This window comes from Arachis stenosperma, chromosome 5, assembly GCF_014773155.1.
Source record: "Arachis stenosperma cultivar V10309 chromosome 5, arast.V10309.gnm1.PFL2, whole genome shotgun sequence".
Classification (NCBI taxonomy): Eukaryota; Viridiplantae; Streptophyta; class Magnoliopsida; order Fabales; family Fabaceae; genus Arachis; species Arachis stenosperma.
The window spans coordinates 29,683,669-29,706,995 of NC_080381.1; the positions used below are offsets into that span (position 1 = coordinate 29,683,669).

At 34.9% G+C, this 23,327-nt stretch overlaps 1 long non-coding RNA gene across 3 annotated transcripts; it reads right to left on the reverse strand.

Moving 5' to 3' along the window:
• Positions 1–712: 712 nt before the first annotated feature.
• Positions 713–5,185, reverse strand: LOC130979591 (uncharacterized). Of its 3 annotated transcripts, none has more exons than XR_009086680.1 (10): positions 4,771–5,185; positions 4,295–4,389; positions 3,870–3,898; positions 3,696–3,744; positions 3,296–3,322; positions 2,982–3,099; positions 2,335–2,410; positions 1,786–1,831; positions 1,295–1,338; positions 713–954 (listed from the first exon to the last, which is right to left on the reverse strand). It is a non-coding gene; the product is annotated as an uncharacterized LOC130979591 (long non-coding RNA). The 3 variants fall into 3 exon arrangements; XR_009086681.1 differs by having other exon boundaries at positions 3,870–3,961; XR_009086682.1 differs by lacking the exon at positions 4,295–4,389.
• Between the last annotated feature and the right edge of the window lie 18,142 nt (positions 5,186–23,327).

Below are 23,327 nucleotides of genomic sequence, written 5' to 3' on the forward strand. Positions count from 1 at the left end.
TGAATTTGGCTTCAAATAGCTTCAAAAATGAGTTAGATTAGACTTTGAGAGGCCAAAAATTGCGATCCACGTCACTACAAAAAAACAGGGTTAAAATGGCGGTTATTTTTGGTAATTACGGCGGTTAGAACCGCCATTATTACCGAAAATGGCGCCCCCAAGAAACGCCGTTATTCTGGGCGCCATTATGGTTATTACGGCGGTTTTCAGAAAACCGCCACAATTACCCGAGGTTAATACGGCGGTTTTTTGAGGGTTAAAATGGCGGTTTGTAACCGCCATTATTTCTGCATAAAATGGCGGTTTCTGAATTGTTTAAAATGGCGGCTATAACCGCCGTTTTTACCCTGACAGAGTGGCGTTTTGGTTGGTTAAAACGGCGTTTTTGGATAGGTTAAAACGGCAGTTTGAACCGCCATTATTACCCTGACAGAATGGCATTTTAGTTGGTTAAAACGGCGTTTTTGAACCGCCGTTTTTACCCTGACAGAGTGACTTTTAGTTGGTTAAAATGGCATTTTTAAAATGCCATTTTTACCCTAACAGTGCCATTTTTATTGGTTAAAATGACATTTCATGTTGTTTAAAATGACAGTTACAAAATGCCCTTTTTACGGAATAAAAATGACATTTTTAATCGTTTAAAAAGATAATTTTTACCGTGTTAAAAAAATAATTTTTTTATTTAAAATTTCACAATAACAAGAAATCATAACTCATCAACAAAATATTACATAACTCATAAATAAAATATTAAACATAATATATAATTTTTTTAGTATTGGAAATAAAAAAAATGACTCCTATACAAATAAAGTATTAAAAGTCTTAATATGTAACTCTTAATACATCAAGTCTCTATCATAAAAAAAATCACGCTTCTCTATTATTCGCTTCAAAAGATCTACTTTCTAACTCCTTTGGCAATGGAATCTCACTTTCTTGATCCAATTTCTACAACAAAAATATAATTTGAAAACAAAATAAAAAAGAATAAATAAATAAATAAACCATTAACTTGGACAACACAAAATAAATTTAAACAAAAAATGAGAATTAAGAACAGCCAAACAATAATCTTGTTTATATATCTATGTATATAACATAGTGGCCAGTGAAAGAAATCAAAGGATTTGATCTGCAGGAGAAATATGATTATGCATATATCCATATATAAAATCTAACAGTTGACAATATAAAAATGGGAAATGGGAGAAGAAAAAATTCCTATATCCATATTTCTAGGTACACTTCCATCAGCTTGCCTCTAAAAAACATGAGTTATATGGCTCACCTAATCACTTCTAGCAATTTGCTTTGATACATGCTGCCAAGTACCTGTAAATGTAAAATTAATTTCAGTTTAATCCTACTTTCTTTGAGAAAACTAAAGAGGATTAATTAGCATACAATCTTTGTTCTCATATGATCAACCCAACAATTTAATACACACTGCATATATCTCCACTCATCTTTTTATCACATATAAATCCATAGTGACTAATCTTATACGTGAACTCAGTATTTTTGTATAACAATTCAGAATATTAGTGGTATTAATTCATTATTTGTTCTTAATAATTAATATCTGAAAAAAATATGATTTAATTGTAGTTATTAATTCAAAAAGATATTGGTATCCTATAAAAGAACTCAAATTCTAAATGTTTTGTATATGCTAATGGCCCTAATTATTAACGGATAGATCAGATCTCATTGTTGATGGTGAGTTTATGTGAAACATTATGTCTTCAAATGTAAATTAATTAAAAACTATGCACTAACCTGAAGAAGCCGCTGCTCTATCTGTAGTTTTCACTGTTCGATACATCTGCATTAAAATTTGTGCATCATGTAACAACATTATTAGACACAATAATAATACCACTATATCCAATTAATTAAATTAAGCATATTATTATCCGTAAGTAATAATAATAAGTAAGGAAGCTTAATTAATTATTTGTTGCTGACCACAAGATTAAGAATTGGGACACACACACTAATAATAAAAATAAGTTGAAACTTGTAAGTATTAAATTGAGATGCAGTGTGTACTTTCATTATTAACCGGATAATAATGATATTAATAATTTTTATATGACTTCTTCACAATGACTTCTTCACAATGCCTCAATTATTCCAATTGGAATGTAAAATCTTTATAACTTAGCAACAAAATTATATTAATTATGGATAAGAAGCCTTTTTCCTTGAAGTCTAACAACTAGTCAATTGAATGTATCAAATAATTATTAATAAAAGAATTTTCTTTATAGGAACCATGATCCTTGGAAATAAATAATATATAATGTCTAAAACCTTCACAGAGACCTTTCAAAACACCCTCTTCTCAATAAATTAGATCTTTAGTTTGCATGGCATATCAGGACCACTAAAGCTGTAACATCTGCAAGCCAGAAAGCGAAAAAAAAAGCATTAGAAAGGCAATTTGAGTAATGATTTCTTTCTTTGGTCTTGCCAAACCTACTTTATATAATTAGATACAATTTTTCAAATTCTCCTTTTAATTCATCTATTTGTTGATGTTTTTCATGATAAACTTAGATAATGGTCCTAAATTTCACCTATAAGCATGGATCGGTATAACACAGATTCATAGAGTAATAATGAAGTTCACTGTTATAAGCAGAGACATTTCTATCTCTAGTATCTAAGAAGAAAATTAGTTTGTTAATCTACTATCTAATCTCAAGAATGACTTGTGCACAAGACAAAAACTGTCTAAACAAATTATATCTAAATTTACATAATTCAACTCCTAATCCTAAATAACAGAAACAAGTCACAAAATCAATGACATTCTACATACAAATTGATGCGGTATGCTACAACAAATCCAGCTAAGCTATTAACACAAAACAATTACATGTCTTGAAATAGTGTTTAAAAAATTGTTCTGAAATGAAATGAAATGAAATTGATCTGAATTAAAATGAAATGAAATAATTGCATCTCACTTTTTCTTCTCATGCTGATCCTTGACAAGAAGTGTAGAACCAAAAGCACCTTTTCCAATTTGCTCAAGTACTTTGTACTGCTCCATGTCATCAACAAGTAATTGAAAATTTCACTCTCCTGAATACAAAGTGCAGTACAAATCAAGCATGTTAAACCCTTGCACATTTAGTCATTTATAGCTTTCACAACCATCATTGCTTTTTAATTAGCTTTTGATGTATATTAGTAGTAGACAATAACAACTACAATCAAAGCTTTTTAACTAGCTTTTTAACATGCAATATGTAAGCTAAGCCATATAGCACCTAATTACCTGTAGATTCTTGATATGGTTGCTTCCCTGCGTACAAAGCAATATGAATTATCAATTTCATAATCAAATTTTGAACCTATATATATATATACACACACACACACACAAAAACATAGTTTTCATTCATTTTTCCAACAAATTAAGTCACAACCTAAACCTCCTTTATTATTAGAACTTACTCACTCCCTGCATTAATATACAAAGAAAAGCTCTGTTATCCTTTGTTAATAAAATCATAAATTATTTTATGAAAAATAAAAAATGTCATAGATCAAGCTTCAAAAACCGTTTATATTAAAATACAATGATAATTTTCTTGATGGAACCAAACAGAAAAAGAAGTAACGAGGTAATAAGGTGCACAAACAAAAGAAAGTAGAGAAGTGAAAGAAATTGATACCCATCTCGAGTGCACAGAGAGTGACGTCATTGTTCTGCTTTATGTACTTCTGCATGAGCAAAAAATATTAAAAATTGAAAGCCAAAATTAAAGCAGTGGAAAAACATTAGTTGATAACATAAAGTAAACTTTTAAATAACCAAAATAACCTCTTAAAAAGATCATAGTTATCACCTGGATAACCGGAGAATCAGGCTCCAGTTCTGTCATAAAAGCATTGATAAGGGCAGAATTTAGTTGAAGCATTTCATCGAGCAGGTTGTGTGCTAGTAAAATAAAAATGAATTTTAAAGCAAACAAAATTTAAAGCTTTCAACAAAACAATCCACCACATAGTAAGATATAAAGCATGAGCTTTCATATTAAGAATCAATGAAAATTTGATAATTACAAGCAACATTAGAAGTACCAAATTCTATCAAATCAAATAAAATAAAAGAAAAAGAACATAATCATTATCAGAAGTGAACTGTTGAATAGCAAAATTGAACATTTATAATGTAAGAATGGAAACAAATCAATAATCATGGATTCACTTTTTCTTTTCTTTTTTTGGAAGAATTAAAGCAAATTTGATATGGATAGACAAGAATACTCACAGTTAGTGTTGCCATAAATGAACCAAAGAATAACAAATTAAGAAGAAAATTGACGCTTCACTCACGAGGGCTTTCTCCCATAAATTTTCTGCCAACTTCATGAACAAATAGAACAAATTATCAAGAATTTAAAGAATGTACTTTACAATTTACATCTGAAAAGAATTTGATTGTTAACCACCAATTTAAAAGCACAATAGAAGCTGATATACAAAAGTACCAATTTAGATACATTAACCATCACACACACATAAAAACAAACACATGGTGCTCAAAACACAATAAGCTACAATTCCTGTCTCTCAAAATCCTAACAACCATACAGTTAAGATGTCATGCTTAACCTTAATTATTAATCAAATTGAACCAGTAACACAAGAACAAATAGTAATTAATTATATTGTTATACTGCAAAAATAAAATAAAAAATTAAAGAAGGGACAAGAGAAAGGATGAGAGAGATCTATAGTACTTACGGAAGAACAAAAGAAGCAGGGGAGAGTTGTGCTTGTTCTGTTTGTGATGGCTTGGATTTACAGATCTTCAATAGAGAGATGTCATCGAAGAAGACGCTGAGGGAGGCGTTGAGGATTTTGGCAAAGAAGGCGCAGAGCTAGGATGGAAAGGAGATAAAGCTAGAGGTGACATCACCGGAGGAGATTACCATGGGAAGAGATGTTGCCAAAGGAGGTCGTCGCCGGAGGAGATGTCACCAGAGAAGATCCGAGATCTGAAAGAAGATCCGCTATCGTCGTACATTGGGGAAACAAGGTGTGTGGCTTGGAACCTTTGATTCTGTTGAAGAGGAAGCGATGGTGGAGGGTGAAAGTGGCGGTAGCGATGGATTGAGCACGAGGACGAGGGAGAGATATAAGGGAGATTGAGCGAGCCATCGTACGTATATGTAGTGTTTCAATTAGGGATTGCACTTTTTCCTTTTATATATGTAGGACAATGGCGGTTCAAAACCGCCATAATAACCAGAATTGCCATTAAATACACAGTCAATTATGGCAACAACCAAAAACGCCATAATGTCTGGATATTACGGCGGTTCTTTAAAACCGCCGTAATATAAATGCCATTTTAAACCCCTTTTTTTGTAGTGCGTGTTGCATTAAATGAACTCACATGATTGCATTCGTGAATACGCATGCCTGACCATGTATATGCATGGTTGTAAAAATTATAAACGTGCGTATGCATAAATGCTTATGCATACACATAGTTGTAAAATTTGCAAACGTGCGTACGCATGGTCGTAAAAGTTGCAAACAATGCATACGCATGAATGCTTGTGCGTATACATGGTCGTAAAATACTCCAAACTCTATTTCTTCATGAATTCTTCACTTTTACATGCTTTTTTCTCATCCCTTCAATCCATACATGCATTGTAAACTTGAAATCACTTCATCAAACACATCAAGGTATCGAATGGAATGAAAGTGAATTAAATCTAGCAATTTAAAGGCCTAAAAAGCATATTTTTACTCTAAAGCAAAATTTAGAAAGAATTTACAAAATCATGTTATTTTAGTGAATAAATATAGAAAAAATTGATAAAATCCACCAAATTTGATACAAGATAAACCATAAAATTATGGTTTATCATTGAGCCTGGTGGTTTCAATGGTGAAAGAGAGATTTGGATAGGAGGTGACTCGGATTGGGCACGACATCATGGCAAGGAGGATGGTGTGCACGTGGTTGCTGTCAGAGATGTTCGTGGCAGTTTCAGCACTAATCTGGTGGAAGATGGTTTAGGGTGATGGGGGGTTTAGAGCGAGAAGGATAATAGGAGAAGGAAGAGAGAACTACAATGGTAGTGGTGAAGATGTAACTCAATGATGATGGTGATGATGATGGAAATGTGAAGAGAATAAAAAAGGGGTTTTTAGTTCTTCTAGCATTCATATTTTAACACCTCAACTTCAATTTGACACGTCAAACTGACAATTGGTTGTCATTAGTTGCAGAGGTCATCTTGTCTATTTTTGTTAGTGGATGAAGACCTATATAAAATTTATGGATAATTAGAGTGCATTATGTTTCACAAAAAAAAAAAAAAAATTAAAAACCGAAAAAGATACTTACTCTATATATAATGATATCACATAACGTGATTGCCAATAACACTTAAAAAACTTCACAAAAGTGCTAATAATTTAATGTTAAACCATTAATTAACTTAATATCAGGTGTAATTTTTTTATGAAACATGTTTATAAAATCTCATATAATCCAAAATCATTTAGAGTTGTTAGAGTGAGTCTTTACAAAAAGATTATTTTTTAAGTGATTTTCTTAAAATTAAAAAATAAAAATAATTTTATATTTAGATATTTTATGTAAAAATATTTTTTTATCTAATAATTATATTTAAATATAATAATATAAAAATATTTTTTATTTATTTTTCAAAAATTGTTCCAATAATTATCGGTTTTTGGCAGATTTAGAATCGAATTAAAATGAAATTTTTTCTTCGTAAATTTGATATTCTAAATTTTGTACTTTAATTGAAAACAATGTGACAAAATTAAATGGTGATTGCTTCGGTACGATGATAAATTTATACGTATTGATACGATAAAATTTTGGACAAATTAAAACACTATAAGTAAATTATATTTATCACGTCAATAATTAAATTTTTTTTGTTTCAAATATATCTCATATCAATAATTTTATTAAATCACCCTCATATTTTAATAAAAATAAAAATATTTTTTATTTAATTTTATAAAAAGATTTAAATATCTTTTTTTCTTTATATTAGACAAAAACAATCCTAATCCTTTTAATTTAGTCAAAATTCAATTAGCTTTAATTTTATAATTTTAAATTTCAATCAATTTAAAAATCAAAATCAAATTACATTTCATTATTCATTATTCATGAATAATTCATGTACACTAAAAGATTGCTTCAATTATAATGAATCCTAATCTAATATTTTCTACCCCTTCATACAAAGAAGAACTCTGGAAAATTGTTCTTCATCCTTTAATACCAATCTGCCAATAAAGACCAATATTAGCCCTAATCCCCTATAAATCCGGACAGCAACAGTCTATCCTCACCCTTTCCCTTCTCGTAGCTGCTCTTTCTCTGTCGGTCTTCACGCAGTAGCAGCATGCACTAGCAGCCGCCTTGTCGTTCAATATCGTTTTCCTCTCCGTCTGGACAAAGAAGAAGAAGAAGAACCAAGTTCCTCCATGTCGTTTCAATTCCGAGTAGGGATTCGGCGTCGCAGCAGGTTGAGGTGGAGGAGGAGATTGAGGAGCCGGAGGAGGTTGAGGGATTCTGCTTAATAACTTTAGTATTTTGTGAAATATGTTTGAATTTCATTCTTATTATGTGATTTCTGCTCTTACATGTAGGCCATTCCTATTCCATCTTCCAAAGCTGTTATGGTTGAAAAGGCATTCAATTTAGCTACACAAAAGATGGGATTTAAATTTGTGTCCAAGAATTGTAAGTATTAATCTTCTGGTCATGCTTTCTGTTTTATTTTTTGTTCTGTCTACTTCTGACTAACCTTTCTTCCCCCTCTTTGTAATTTCTTGTTATTAGTCCTAACTTACTAATGACATGACTTGAGAAATCAATTCTAATTTGTTTATTCTGGAAAATGATATACACTTTGACTTGTTTTAGAGTTTATATTCGTTCTTATGTTCTTTATTGTGACAAAGTTGATAGCGTTTCTAATGAAAAAAAATTCTGAAGACACAAGCTGATGGGGAGTCAAGTTTGTTCTATGCCGAAATCCCAGGAGGCACAATTCTGCTGCACCATGTTGAGGAGAAAGTGACATGGAGGGTTTGCTTGCCCGAATCTTATCCAATAGGTAAAAGATATCTATGCAACTGTGCGATATTTAATTATTTATATATACCTCACTGATCATATTCTTAAGTACTCACTTTTCTTTTTCATGAATATAGTGAAGCTAATAGAAGGAATGCTAATAAAGTGGTTCTGTATGAGGATGCAGCAAAGAAACAACTACTGGAGTTTATTTCTGCTCTTCGTGGTTGTGAACTAATGTCACAAGCATGCTCTTCTCTTGGCGTTATTATAAATATTATTTGGAACACCTTTTTCTGTACTCATTTTTTAAACACAATTAGTTGGGAATTTTCGAATGTAGGAGGGTGTTGAAGCCTTGGCAGAAGATGTTCCAGCAAAGCCTGTACCTTCCAGGCGTTCATCCAAGAGGAGCAGAGCAGCAGAAGTTCATAATTTATCAGAAAAGTTTTTCTGAATTCCTACAGTAGCTTTTTGTGGTACTTGGTTTTGATTTCATTCAAACTTATGGTAGTTTTCCTTGTTGAGCAGAGAAGAAGGAGTAGGATCAATGAAAAAATGAAGGCTTTGCAACATCTAAGTCCGAATTCTATCAAGGTAACTTTAGAGTTTCTTTCATACTTTGGTATTAAATGGTTCATTTCATTAGTTTCATTATGAAAAAGCAGGGGGTATAGGCATTGGGGGTCTTGTGATGAAGAACTCAAAGCTTATGCTTACTTAGATTGTATATTAGGCTTTAGTAATAATATTCCTCTCAAGTTGCATAAATCTTTTCAAGTTTTGTTGACTGTTCTAATTGTTTTTACATGCTCTTTTTGTTATAGGGCTGATGTGATCCAACGTAAGTTTGTAATAACAAAGTCTTTATTATGCATGCAGACAGATCTTCTTTTGATCGAGGTCGGCTAAGATGAAGCTAGCGAACTTTTGTGTCATCAACTCATCAAGTCTGCATATGGCATCAATGAGTATCTAAGATTTTTTAGTATTACAGATATATAAGCTTGAATTGGAGCAAAAGAGATTAGAGGGGGATGCTTTTGTTTATAATTCACCTCAACAGTAGCTTAAACTCTCACCAGTATAACAGAAGGTATACTGTTAATTCGAGTCCATCATAAGAGGATTAATAAATATCTTTCCTTCAATTTTGTTGTAGAAATATGTTAATGCTATTTAAATGATGTTGTAGTTTCACTAAGACATTTGTATTATCTAGTTAGTTAGCTTGGCTTCTGCTTATAAAGTATCTCTTATATTAATATGCTACGTATTTAACAAAGATGCTTGAAGTTAGGTCTTGCATGGACAATGCGAAATCCCGTGAACTGGTAGAGAACAGAGACGACGAATTTGCTAACATTTCTTTTGAAGAATTATTATATTAGCACAAGAAAAGAAGGATTCATTCTGGTTAATTTCCCTTTTGCTGTTTCGCTTGTTCCTCTTTCCTTAAGCTTTTTAAGTTCATGAGAGAATCATATTCACCCAACATCATTTTGTGTATTTGGACAGGCAAAAAATGGAAAATAAAGACTATGCTGAAGCTAATAACAGCTACTGGCATGGCTAACTGTAACCAGAGTTAGTTTAGTATGAAAAAGAGATACAACATAGAACCATAAGACTGATGAGTGTGAAAGAATCAACCTTCTCATGGTCCCAAATGTTTTGAAAGCCATCCTCAGCAGAGCTTCCAAACACAGAGGACTTGTCCGGACACCACTGAAGCATATGCATAGTGTGCCATTTTTATGTTGTTTTTTATTTTTCTTTAATTTTTACAGTTTTTTTTATGACTTCATATGATCATCAACCTATAGAAAACATAAATTAACATAGATAAATAAAATTGGGTTACCTCCCAATAAGCGCTTCTTTAATGTCAATAGCTTGAAAGGAAGCTCTTACAGAGCTTCACAGATGCTCAGAGCATGATTGTGGCCTCCCAACACCAAACTTAGAGTTTGAATGTGGGGGCTTTGCTTGACTCTGTATAGGGAGAATTGGATGAAGCTTTTCATGCTTCTTCTTCATGTTTACAGAGGACGATCCTTGAGCCTTAAACACAAGGTAGTCCTCATTCACTTGAAGGACTAACTCTCCTCTATCTACATCAATAACAGCTTTTGCTGTGGCTAGGAAGGGTCTTCCAAGGATGATGGATTCATCCTCATTCTTCCCAGTGTCTAGGATGATGAAGTCAGCAGGGATGTAAAAGCCTTCAACCTTTACCAAGAAGTCCTCTACAAGTCCATAAGCTTTGTTTCTTTGATTTGTCTGCTATCTCTAGTGAGATTCTTGTAGCTTGTACCTCAAAGATCCCTAGTTTCTCTATTACAGAGAGTGGCATGAGGTTTACACTTGACCCTAGGTCACACAGAGCCTTCTCAAAGGTCATGGTGCCTATGTTGCAAGGTATTAAGAACCTTCCGGGATCCTCTTTCTTCTGAGGTAACTTGAGTTGAACCAATGTATTTAGTTCACTGATAAGCAATGGAGGTTCATTTTCATGATTGCTCCTAGATACTAGGCAACTTGCTCTTCAGTAATAACTTCATCTTCTTCAGAGGAAGAATACTCATCAGAGCTCATGAATGGTAATAGGAAGTTCAGTGGAATCTCTATGGTCTCTAGATGAGCCTCAGACTCCTTTGGTTCCTTAATAGAGAACTCCTTGTTGGCCAATGGACGTCCCATGAGGTCTTCCTCACTGGGAATCACTGCCTTTCCCTCCTCTACAGGTTTGGCCATGTTGGACGTGTAGATGGCCTTGCACTCTCTTTTTGGATTCTCTTCTGTATTGCTTGGGAGAGTACTAGGAGGAGTTTCAGTAACCTTTTACTCAATTGACCCACTTGTACCTCCAAATTTCTGATGGAGGATCGTGCCTCAGTCATAAAACTGAGAGTGGCCTTAGATAGATCAGAGACTATGTTAGCTAAGCCAGAGAGGCTCTGCTCAGAATTCTCTGTCTGTTGCTGAGAAGATGATGGAAAAAGTTTGCTATTGCCAAACCTATTTCTCCAACCATTATTGTTATTGAAGCCTTGTTGAGGCTTCTGTTGATCTTTTCTTGAGAAATTTGGATGATTCCTCCATGAAGGATTATAGGTGTTTCCATATGATTCTCCCATGTAATTCACCTCTTCCATTGCAGGATTCTCAGGGTCATAGGCTTCTCCTTCAGAGGAGGCTTCTTTAGCACTGTCGGATGCAGCTTGCAATCCAGTCAGATTCTGAGAAATCATATTGACTTGCTGAGTCAATATTTTGTTCTGATCCAATATGGCATTCAGAGTATCAATCTCAAGAACTCCTTTCTTCTGAGTCACCCCATTATTCACAGGATTCCTTTCAGAAGTGTACATAAACTGGTTATTTGCAACCATCTCAATGAGTTCTTGGGCTTCTGCAGGTGTTTTCAGATGAAGGGATCCACCAGCAGAATGATCCAATGACATCTTAGACAATTCAGATAGACCATCATAGAATATACATATGATGCTCCATTCTGGAAACATGTCAGAAGGACACCTTTTGGTTAATTGTTTGTATCTTTTCCAAGCTTCATAGGGGGATTCACCTTCCTTCTGTCTGAAGTTTTGGACTTCTACTCTAAGCTTGCTCATCTTTTGAGGTGGAAAGAATTTGGTCAAGAAAGCATTGACCAACTTGTCCCAAGAGTTCAGGCTTTCTCTAGGTTGTGAGTCCAACCATGTCCTAGTTCTGTCTCTTACAGCAAAGAGAAAAAATATAAGTCTGTAGACCTCGGGGTCAACCCATTGGTCTTAACAGTATCACAGATTTGCAAGAATTCAGCTAAGAACTGATGAGGATTTTCCGATGAAAGTCTGTGAAACTTGCAATTCTGCTGTATTAGAGAAACTAATTGAGGCTTAAGCTCAATGTTTTTTGCTCTAATGGCAGGAATTAAGATGCTTCTTCCATAGAAGTTGGAAGTTGGTGCAATATAGTCACCAAGCATCTTCCTTGCATCTCTGGCATTGTTGTTATTTTCGGCTGCCATGTCTTCTTCTTTTTCGAAAATTTCTATTAGGTCCCTTCCAAAGAGTTTTGCTTTAGCTTCTCTTAGCTTCATCTTCAGAGTCCTTTCAGGTTCAGGATCGGCTTCAACAAGAATATCTTTATCCTTATTCCTACTCATGTGAAAAAGAGGAGAACAGAAAAGAAGAAGAATCCTCTATGTCACAGTATAGAGATTCCTTTATGTGAATAGAAGAAGAGAAGAAGAGAAGAAAGAGGTAGAGAAAATGAGAAGAATTCGAACACAGAGGGAGAGAGAGGGTTCAAATTATAAGTAGAAGAGAAGTGTTAGCAAATAAATAGAAAGAGATGAGAGAGAGAGTTTTCGAAAATTAAAATTAAAATAATTAGTTAATTAAAAAGATTTTTGAGAAAGTGGTTAGTGATTTTCGAAAATTGTAAGTGGAAAAGTGGTTAGGTGGTTTTGAAAAAGATAAGAAATTGTAATTAGTTGAAAAAGATTTGAAATCAAAATTTTAAAAAGATATGATTGAAAAAAAAGATTTGATTTTAAAAAAAATATATGATTGAAAAGATATAATTGAAAAATATTTAATTTTAAAAAGATTGATGACTTGACTAATAAGGAATTAAAAGATATGATTCTAAAATTTAAATATTGATCCTTTCTTAATAAGAAAGTAACAAACTTGCAATTTTTTGAATCAAAACATTAATTGTTAGCAAGGATTTTTGAAAATATGAAATAGGATTAAGAAAAAGATTTTTGAAAAAAATTAGTTTGAAAATTTTCAAAAACATAAAAAAATGAAAAAATGAAGGTTTAAAATATGTTTGATGCAAAAAGTTATGAATTAAAACATGAAAATTTGAAAAAATTTGAATTGGAAACAAAATCACCTCCCTTATGTCATCCTGGCGTTAAACACCCAAGATGCTATCCATTCTGGCATTTAACGCCCAGAATGCTACCTCTTTGGGCGTTTAACGCCCCAGCCAGGTATCCTGACTGGCGTTAAACGCCAGAAATCCTTCTTTACTGGGCGTTTTTCTAAACTCCCAGAATGCTGCCTGTTCTGGCGTTAAACGCCCAGAATAATAGCCATTCTGGTGTTTAACGCCCAAAGTACCTCTTTACTGGCGTTTTGATGCCAGTGAGCTCTTTTTCTCTGTGATTCTTCTGTCTTATGTTCTGAATCTTCATTTCTCTGTATTATTTACTTGAAAAGATATATTAAATTTTTTATTTTTGAAATTTAATAAAGAGATAGAAAAACAACAAAATGAAATAAAACATAAAAGTGCAAGATCAAGACAAGTAATGCATGCAAGGACACCTTGAATGTCAAGATGAACACCAAGAACACTTTGAAGATCATGATGAACATCAAGGACACATTTTTGAAAAAAATTTTAAGAAAAGAAAGACATGCAAGACACCAAACTTAGAAATTTTGAATGTTCAAAAACTATAATTTTGAAGATGCATATGAAAAGCAACATAAAACACAAAACAGGAAAATCATGAGATCGAACACAGAAAATTATCAAGAACAACTTGAAGGTCACAGAAGAACACAATGCATGAATATTTTTTTTCGAAAATAAAAAATAAAAAATAAAAAATACCCAATCTAAGCAACAAGATAAACCGTCAGTTGTCCAAACTCGAACAATCCCCGGCAACGGTGCCAAAAACTTGGTGCACAGAATTGTGATACACAACTCTGATACAACTAACCAGCAAGTGCACTGGATTGTCCAAGTAATACCTTACGTGAGTAAGGGTCGATCCTACGGAGATTGTTGGCTTGAAGCAAGCTATGGTCATCCTGTAAATCTCAGTCGAGTGGATTTAGAATGTTATGAGAGTTTAGATAATTAAAAGATAAATAAAACATAAAATAAGATAGGGATACTTATGCAATTCATTGGTAGGAATTTCAGATAAGCGTATAGAGATGCTTTGTTGCTCCTGAACTTCTACTTTCCTATTGCCTTCATCCAATCATTCGTACTCCTTTCAATGGCAAGCTATATGTTAGGGGATCACCGTTGTCAATGGCTACCGTCCGTCCTCTCAGTGAAAATGGTCCGGCTACAGGTTACGTAGGGCTAATCATCTGTCGGTTCTCACTTGTGTTGGAATAAGATCCAATGATCCTTTTGCGCACTGCCACTGCACCCAACAGTCATGAGTTTGAAGCTCGTCACAGTCATCCCATCCCAGATCCTACTCGGAATACCACAGACAAGGTTTAGACTTTCCGAATTCCAAGAATGCTGCCAATTGGTTCTAGCTTATACCACGAAGACTCTGATTTCACGGAATTGAAAGGCTCTGTTGTCAGGAGAGGCAATCATATGTCGTGAACCAGGAACCCAAGAGATACACACTCAAGCTCTCGCAGATAGAACGAAAGTGGTTGTCAGGCCACGTTTATAAGGGAGGATGATGATGAGTGTCACAGATCATCACATCCATCAGGTTGAAGTACGAGTGAATATCTTAGAATAAGAATAAGCATGAATTGAATAGAAAAAATAATAGTACTTTGCATTAATTCGTGAGGAACAGCAGAGCTCCACACCTTAATCTATGAGGTGTAAAAACTCTACCGTTGAAAATACAAAAGTGATGAAAGTCCAGGCATGGCCGAATGGCCAGCCCCCAAAACGTGATCAAGAGATCAAAAGTGATCCAAAGATAGTATCAAAAATTATCTAAATATTTGAATACAATAGTAAAAAGTTCTATTTATACTAAACTAGTAAACTAAGTTTACAGAAAATGAGTAGATAGTGCAGAAATCCACTTCCGGGGCCCACTTGGTGTGTGTTTGGGCTGAGCAATGAAGCTTTCACATGCATAGGCTCTTCTTGGAGTTCAAACACCAGTTTTGGTGCCAATTTGGGTGTTTAACTCTAGCATTGGTGCTAGTTTTGGCATTTTACGCCAGAAAAGGGTCTCTGGTGGGCACTTGGATGCCAGTTTGGGCCATCAAATCTCGGGCAAAGTATGAACTATTATACATTACTGGAAAGTCCAAGATGTCTACTTTCCAACGCAATTAAGAGCGCACCAATTGGGTTTCTGTAGCTCCAGAAAATACACTTCGAGTGAAGGGAGGTCAGAATCCAACAGCATATGCAGTCCTTTCTCAGCCTCTGAATTAGATTTTTGCTCAGGTCCCTCAATTTCAGCCAGAAAATAGCTGAAATTACAGAAAAATATGCAAACTCATAGTAAAGTCCAGAAATATGAATTTTGCATAAAAACTAATAAAAATATACTAAAAAGTAACTAAAACATACTAGAAACTACTTAAAAACAATGCCAAAAAGCGTATAAATTATCCGCTCATCAATGGTGGTGGCTTAATCATATAAGTGACACTATAATTAGATGCATATCTAGATCTGAGAAATTTTTACTTCTCATCACTCTTTATTGGTACTTTCATTGGTTGTATATATAGCCAAGAACACAAGAATGAATGACATGGAGGCGGATATTAAGAAGTTTTACCAGATGATTAAATCGACAGTGGAGAAACATCAAGCAGTGAGGTCCCGAGCCTTTGAGTCAATGAATATAGAATTTGATGTGATTCAATCCTTAATCATGCAACTGTTACATAATCCACACCGCTTCAGCTCTCCTTTTCGTGAACTCTCACATGGTGCAAGCTCAAATGGGGACCATCCATTTTGTGCATGCTTGTAACCCCCAGAGTGGTGAACTTTGATTTGTGGAAATTTGATGGGAGTAATGCTTTGGGTTGGATTTTCTCCGTGGATCAGTATTTTGACTTCTTCTAGGTTTCCGAAGAGTAAGTGAATTTGGCAATGCGACAAATATCTGGATTGGCAATTCCATGATTGCAAATGTCTTAGAGAGTTGCATAATTCCGTTCACAGACCCAATTAAAGAGAGCAGTTGAGCTCAAGTTTGGACCTTCCTTGTTCAAGTCTCCTAAAGAATTTCTCTTTAAGATGCAACAAGGAAAGGTGAGTGAGTTTTACTCCTAATTTTTTGTTTTAGCTAATCGTACTCATATTGACCCACCTAATGTCCTTAGAGATTGTTTTATAAGTCGATTAAGGCAAGATATTAGATGGCAGGTGAAAGCTCAGTGTCTTTCAAGTTTGATTCGTGTTGTGACTTTTTAGTGAGATTGTATGAGGATAAATTTACCCCCAACCCATGTAACACTCCAGGCTTGGCTTTCCATCATCCTTGGATTACTAATCAGGGTGTTGCTACTACTCGGTGGCCTACCACACGCCAATCTCAGTGACCCGATCGATTGCGTAAAGTGCACGGTAGCAACAGAACTGGGGAGAATATACATAAAAAGACGGTTCTATTTCTATTATATTAGGATTAGTTTAGTATTAGATTAGTATTAATTAGTGTAGTATTAATTAGTGAATTCGGTCCTTCCTCCACTCCTCCTTACACCACCATAATGCCATCTACATATGACAAACAAAAATTTCACTCAGAGACTTATGATATTGGTCTGACGAGAAGTTCCAAGCAAGTCATCATTGTGACAACTAGAAATTTATATAATTATAGCTGGAATTAAAGGATGAGATTGTGAAAGAAGAGCCACAGAAATACCTTAGAATGAGACCAACACCTTGCAGGTGTAAGATCAACAGATCATTGAGCATCATTTGTCCTATAATGCTATGCATAGTACTGACAGACCAACCATGATTCGGATTAAAGCCTTCATCAATGGCTTAGAGGTTCAGGCTTTAATTGATGGGGGTAGTTTCAATAGTTTTATTCAGCCCCACATTGCCAAGTTTTTGGACTTATCAGTGGAGCTGACACTAGGGTTCAGGGTAGTTGTTGGTGATTCTGATACCTTGTCTGTTAAAGGTTGCATTAGCATTGTGGATGTTGATCTGTCCGATTTCATGATCACAACCCCACATGTTTTTGTTCTGAATACGGCTAGAGGAGACTTGTCATTAGCACTACTTGGATAAAATTCTTGAGAGCCTACCTAGTGGATTGTGATGCAACATTCTTGAGATTTATGCACAAAAAGCAACTCACCACCATACAGGGAATTAAACAATAGGCAGCGGGTTATGCTTAATTCCATCATATCAAACGACTAATAAACATTGATGCTATGGTTGAAATTTTTATCTTGAAATTAGAGGACTCCAACAAGAAACTACAATCACCATCGCAACTGCCAGTTTTAATGGACCCTGAGTTGAGGCAATTATTGATGAATTATAATGTTGCTTTTGCTAAACCTTCAGGTCTAACACTACAACAAGCTCATGACCACTTCATTCACTTAGTAAAGGATGCTGAGCCTATAAAGGCCAGCCGTATCGGTATGCTCATAGTTAGAAATACCAGATTGAATTAATGGTGAAGAAAATGCTGGATGAAGGTATTATTCAGCCTAGCAAGAGCTCGTTTGCATCTCTAGAGAATGGAAGATGGGACTTGGAGATTTTGTTCTGATTACCATGCTCTGAACAATATTATAAATTTAGGATCAATAACAATTTTCCAATTCCAATAGTGGACGAGATGTTCTGTGCCAGTGTCTTTTCTAAGTTGGATCTTTACTATGCTTATCATCGGATCTTGGTTAAGTCTGAAGATCACTTTAAAGCTAGCTTTAGGACTCATGAAGGCCTTATAATTGGCTTGTGATGCCATTTAATTTAACAAATTCTCATGTCATGTTTCAGAGCTTCATGAATGATATGTTTCGACCGTATTTGAAGAAATTTGTGTTGGTACTTTTTTACTTGACATTTTAGTTTATAGCCCATCATGGGTAAGGCACTTGAAAACTTTTCTTCAATTATTACAGCAAGAGAAATTGTTCATGAAGCTTTCTAAATATTTGTTTGGGACTCATGAGGCTGATTACTTAGGTCATTCAATCTCGAGTAATGGAGTTCACGTGAAGATTGATAAGGTTCAGGTAGTTATCAGTTGGAAGGAACTGCAAAACCTTAAGAAATTGCATGAATTTTTAGGCCTTACAAGTTATTACTAATACTTCATTAAAGGTTATGCTACTGTTGCAACTCTGTTGACTGGTTTCCTTAGAAAATATGCTTTTAATTGGGACTTATAAGCTAAATTGGCCTTTGAAAATCTAACCAAACTACCTATTCTAAGACAGTTTTGGCTTTGCCAAATTTTGATCAGCCTTTCGAGGTAAAGACTAATGCTTCCAAGGCCAGCATTGGTGCAGTGTGGACTCAGGAAAAGCATTCTATTGCCTCCTTTTCTAAGAAATTATCAGCCATTATACAGAACCAGTCGGCTTACACAAGGAATTTTATGCCATCACCTAGGTCATTGCAAAATTTTGCTATTATTTGCTAGTAAAAAATTTCATCATATGCACTGATCAGCATAGTTTGAAGGCGCTACTTGAGTAGAATCTACACACCCCTGAGCAACATAAGTGGCTTCACAAGCTATTGGGGTGGGATTTCGAGACCACTACAAACCCTGAGTAGATAATGCGCATGTCGATGCCCTTTTTAGATCATGTTTTATTGCTTGGTCATCACCAAGTTCTGATTGGCTGTAATAGCTAAAGATTAAAATTGCACAATATGTTAGCCTCAATTCCATTGTGTAGCAATCTAGAGACAATTTTGCACCAGACACAAACTATGATTTGTGAAATGGGATTCTCTTGTGGTAGCATAGGGTGGTTATTCGCTAAAACAGCATCTTAATCAATTCAATTCTAAAGAAATTTTACTAGAGCACAGTTGGGGGGTACTTTAGTGTTGTGAAAATAGTGGACGGAATTTGTTTGACCTATTATTTGCCCCGCATGCAACGTCAAAGCCATAGATATGCTCTATCTTTTCTTATGTGTTAGAAAGGAAAAGCTAAACTTAATCTTCTCGCAGTGTTGTTGCAGGCTCTTCCAATATCTATGAGAGTTTGGGATGAATTTTATGGATTTTATTATCACTTTACCTCCCTCTGCTAGTTTATTGGTGATTATGGTTGCCGTAGACCATTTAACCAAATTTACTCACTTTATTCCACTCAAGGATGACTTTAGTAGAAAAGTAGCTGCTAAGGCTTTCGTAAAAAATGTGGTTAAACTGCATGGATTTTCTAGGAAAAGTAGAAAAAAAGTTTTGCCTAGAGATAAGGTCTTTATAAGTAGATTTTGGCAAAAACTTTTCAAGTTACAGGGCGCGAATCTTGCGATAAGTTCTAGCTATCATCCTTAAAAGGATGGCCAAAGTAAAGCGGTGAACTAAACCTTGGAGATGTATTTACGTTGCTTTTGTTTTGACAACCCAAGAAGGTGGTTAGAGATGCTTCCATGGGCCCAGTTTTTGTACAATATCGGTATGCATAGTAGTACTAAAATGTCACCTTTTAAAGCTTTATATGGTCGAGATCCTCTTAGCTTTGCTATGGTCTGAATTATGTCAAGATGATAAGCAATTCTTGCAAGATATGCTAATGGCTAGAGACCAACTCATTGATTAGCTTAAGCTTAATCTCACTCGTTCATAGCAATTTATGAAGTACTTTGCAGATAAGCATCAACGACATCTAGAATTGGAAGTTAGGTGACTTAGTCATGGTCATAACTCCAACTTTATCGACAACATTCGGTTGCTCTAAGCAAAAACCAGAAACTGGATATGCGTTATTCTGGCCCTTTTAGGATCAGTTATAAGCTCATCCCAATGGCATATCGTTTGGCATTATTAGCAGAATCTAAAATTCATGATTTCACATATCTTTCTTGAAGAGGTTTCATGGTGAGCAACGAAATTGTTACTTGCCCATGCCACTTAGCTCCACTGAATTGGGTCTTACCATTGAAACTCACAAATTACTACCTATTAGAACAATATTAAAGGATATGAAGTGCATCAAGTTTAGGTTCAGCAGGGCAAGGCACAGGTGCTGAGGTTATTAGATGGGAGGAAGCTGATAAATTTTGACATGCTTACCTCACTTTCAACCTTAATGACAAGGTTGTTTACTTATTTTAGTTAGTCAATAGTTAATTAATTTTTTCTATTTTAATAATAATAATAATAATAATAATAATAATAATAATAATAATAATAAAGTCTTAAACATTTTGGATATTAATAGGTGAATAAGAGCCAGAGGTCCATCCGACGGCCTCATGGCACGACAGGTCCCTGACTCGCTTAAGCCAAGGTGTCCCTCACGTGACACAATCCCCTAGTAGAAGTTTGGACAGTTGGCAAAAGCTTCCAAACAAATGGGCCAAAATAGAAGGGCCCACCCGAGAACCAAGAATAAAGGGGAGGGACTTACCCTCCCAGCAGGTACGTCACTTTTACCTTAATCAGCCGCCTCTTCATACGAACACTAACCTTGGCATCAGAGTGTTGATGAGCGAATAATTTATACGCTTTTTGAAATTATTTTTATGTAGTTTTTAGTATGATTTAGTTAGTTTTTAGTACATAATTATTAGTTTTTATGCAAAAATCACATTTCTGGACTTTACTATGAGTTTGTGTATTTTTCTGTGATTTTAGGTATTTTCTGGCTGAAATTGAGGGACCTGAGCAAAAATCTGATTCAGAGGCTGAAAAAAGACTACAGATGCTGTTGGATTCTGACCTCCCTGCACTCGAAATAGATTTCTGGAGCTATAGAAGCACAATTGGCGCGCTCTTAATTGCATTGGAAAGTAGGCATCTTGGGCTTTCCAGCAATGTCTAATAGTCTATACTTTGTCCGAGTTTTGATGGCCCAAACTGGCATTCAAAATTAGCATAAAAATTCAGGCGTAAAACGCCCAAACTGGCACCAAAATTGGAGTTAAACGCCCAAACTGGCACCAAAGCTGGCGTTTAACTCCAAGAAAAGCCTATGTAAGTGAAAGCTTCAATGCTCAGCCCAAGAACACACCAAGTGGGCCACGGAAGTGGATTTCTGCATCATTTAATTATTTCTGTAAACCCTAGGTTACTAGTTCTCTATAAATAGGACCTTTTACTATTGTATTTTCATCTTTTGATCATCTTTGATCTTGGGATCCGGTTTTTGAACCCTTTTTTGATTGTTTCATGTTATTTGGGAGGCATGGCCATTCAGCCATGTCTAGACCTTGTTCTTATGTATTTTCAACGATGGAGTTTCTACACACCATAGATTAAGATGTGGAGTTATGCTGTTCCTCATGAATTAATGCAATTACTACTGTTTTCTATTCAATTCAAGCTTATTGTTGTTCTAAGATATCCATTCACACTTTAACATGATGAATGTGATAATCAAGTGACACTCATCACCATTCTCACTTATGAACGCGTGCCTGACAACCACTTTCGTTCTACCTGAAAACAAGTTTGAATGCATATCTCTTGGCCTCCTGGTCCACGATGCATGGTTGCCTCTCCTGACAACAGTGCCTTCCATTCCGTGAGATCAGAGTCTTTGTGGTATAAGCTAGAATCAATTGGTAGCATTCTTGAGATCTAGAAAGTCTAAACCTTGTTTGTGGTATTCTGAGTAGGATCTGGGATGGGATGACTGTGATGAGCTTCAAACTCGCGAGTGCTGGGCGCAGTGACAGTGCACAAAAGGATCAATGGCTCTTATTCCGACATGATCGAGAACCAACAGATGATTAGCCATGCGGGAAACTATAGAGGACCATTTTCACTGAGAGGATGGATGGTAGCCATTGACAACGGTGATCCACCTACATACAGCTTGCCATGGAAGGGAGTACGCATGACTGGATGAAGGCAGTAGAGAAGCAAAGATTCAGGAGGAACAAAGCATCTCCATACGCTTATCTGAAATTCCCACTAATGAATTACATAAGTATCTTTATCTTATTTTATGTCTTATTCATCTTTTAATTATTAAAACCTCATAACCATTTGAATCTGTGTGACTGAGATTTACAAGATGACCATAGCTTGCTTCAAGCCGACAATCTCCGTGGGATCGACCCTTACTCACGTAAGGTATTACTTGGACGACCCAGTGCACTTGCTGGTCAGCTGCGCGAAGTTGTGAGAAAAGTGTGAACTCACGATTTTGTGTACCAAGTTTTTGGCACCGTTGCCGAGGATTGTTCGAGTTTGGACATCTGACGGTTCATCTTGTTGCTTAGATTGGGTATTTTTCTTTTTATTTTGTTCTTCAGAATTTTTAAGAATGAATTCTAGAGTTTCAGATGATGCTTTTATCATCACAGGAGCCAGTTGATTCCCATCAATTTGGCTGTTGTATGTAATGTCCTACTGAAGCTTGATTAACCATGTCTAATCCTTTTAGACTAAAGCTTTAGACTAACATTGCATGATTCCTAGAATTTTTATTAAAAATTTTGAGTTTCTTATTTTCTTTTCCAAAAATAATTTTCGAAAAAATAAAAAAAATTATAAAATCATAAAATCAAAAATAATTTGTATTTCTTGTTTGAGTCTAGTGTCAAATTTCAAGTTTGGTGTCAATTGCATGTTTCTATTTTTCTTGCATTTTTCGAAAATGTATGCATTGTGTTCTTCATTGATCTTTAAGTTGTTCTTAATGATTTTCCTTTGTCTGATCTTTAAATTCTCTTGTTTTGTGTCTTTTGTTGTTTCTCATGTGCATTCTCAAATTGTTAGTGTCTCTAGTATGAAAACTTCTAAGTTTGGTGTCTTGCATGTCTTTCTTTTCTCAAAAATTTTCAAAAATATGTTCTTGATGTTCATCATGATCCTCATAGTGTTCTTGATGCTCATCTTGACATTCAAAGTGTCCTTGCATGCATTCCTTGTTTTGATCTTAGTTTTTCATGTTTAATTTCATTCTGTTGTTTTTCTTTCTCATTATTAAAAATTAAAAAAAAATCAAAATTATGTCTTTTCAAGTCAATAATACAGAGAATTGAAGATTCAGAACATACAGCAGAGGAATCACAGAGAAAAAGTTGGGCGTTCAAAACGCCCAGTAAGAAAGGATTTCTGGCGTTTAAATGCCAGCCAGGGTACCTGGCTGGGCGTTTAACGCTCAAGGAGATAGCCAAGTGGGCGTTAAACGCCAGAATGGATACCATTCTGGGCATTTAACACCAGGATAGCACCAAGGAGGAAATTTTGTTTTCAATCCAAATCTTTTTCAACTTTTCAAATTTTAAAACTAATTTTTCAAAATCTTATCTTTTTCATATCTTCTCAT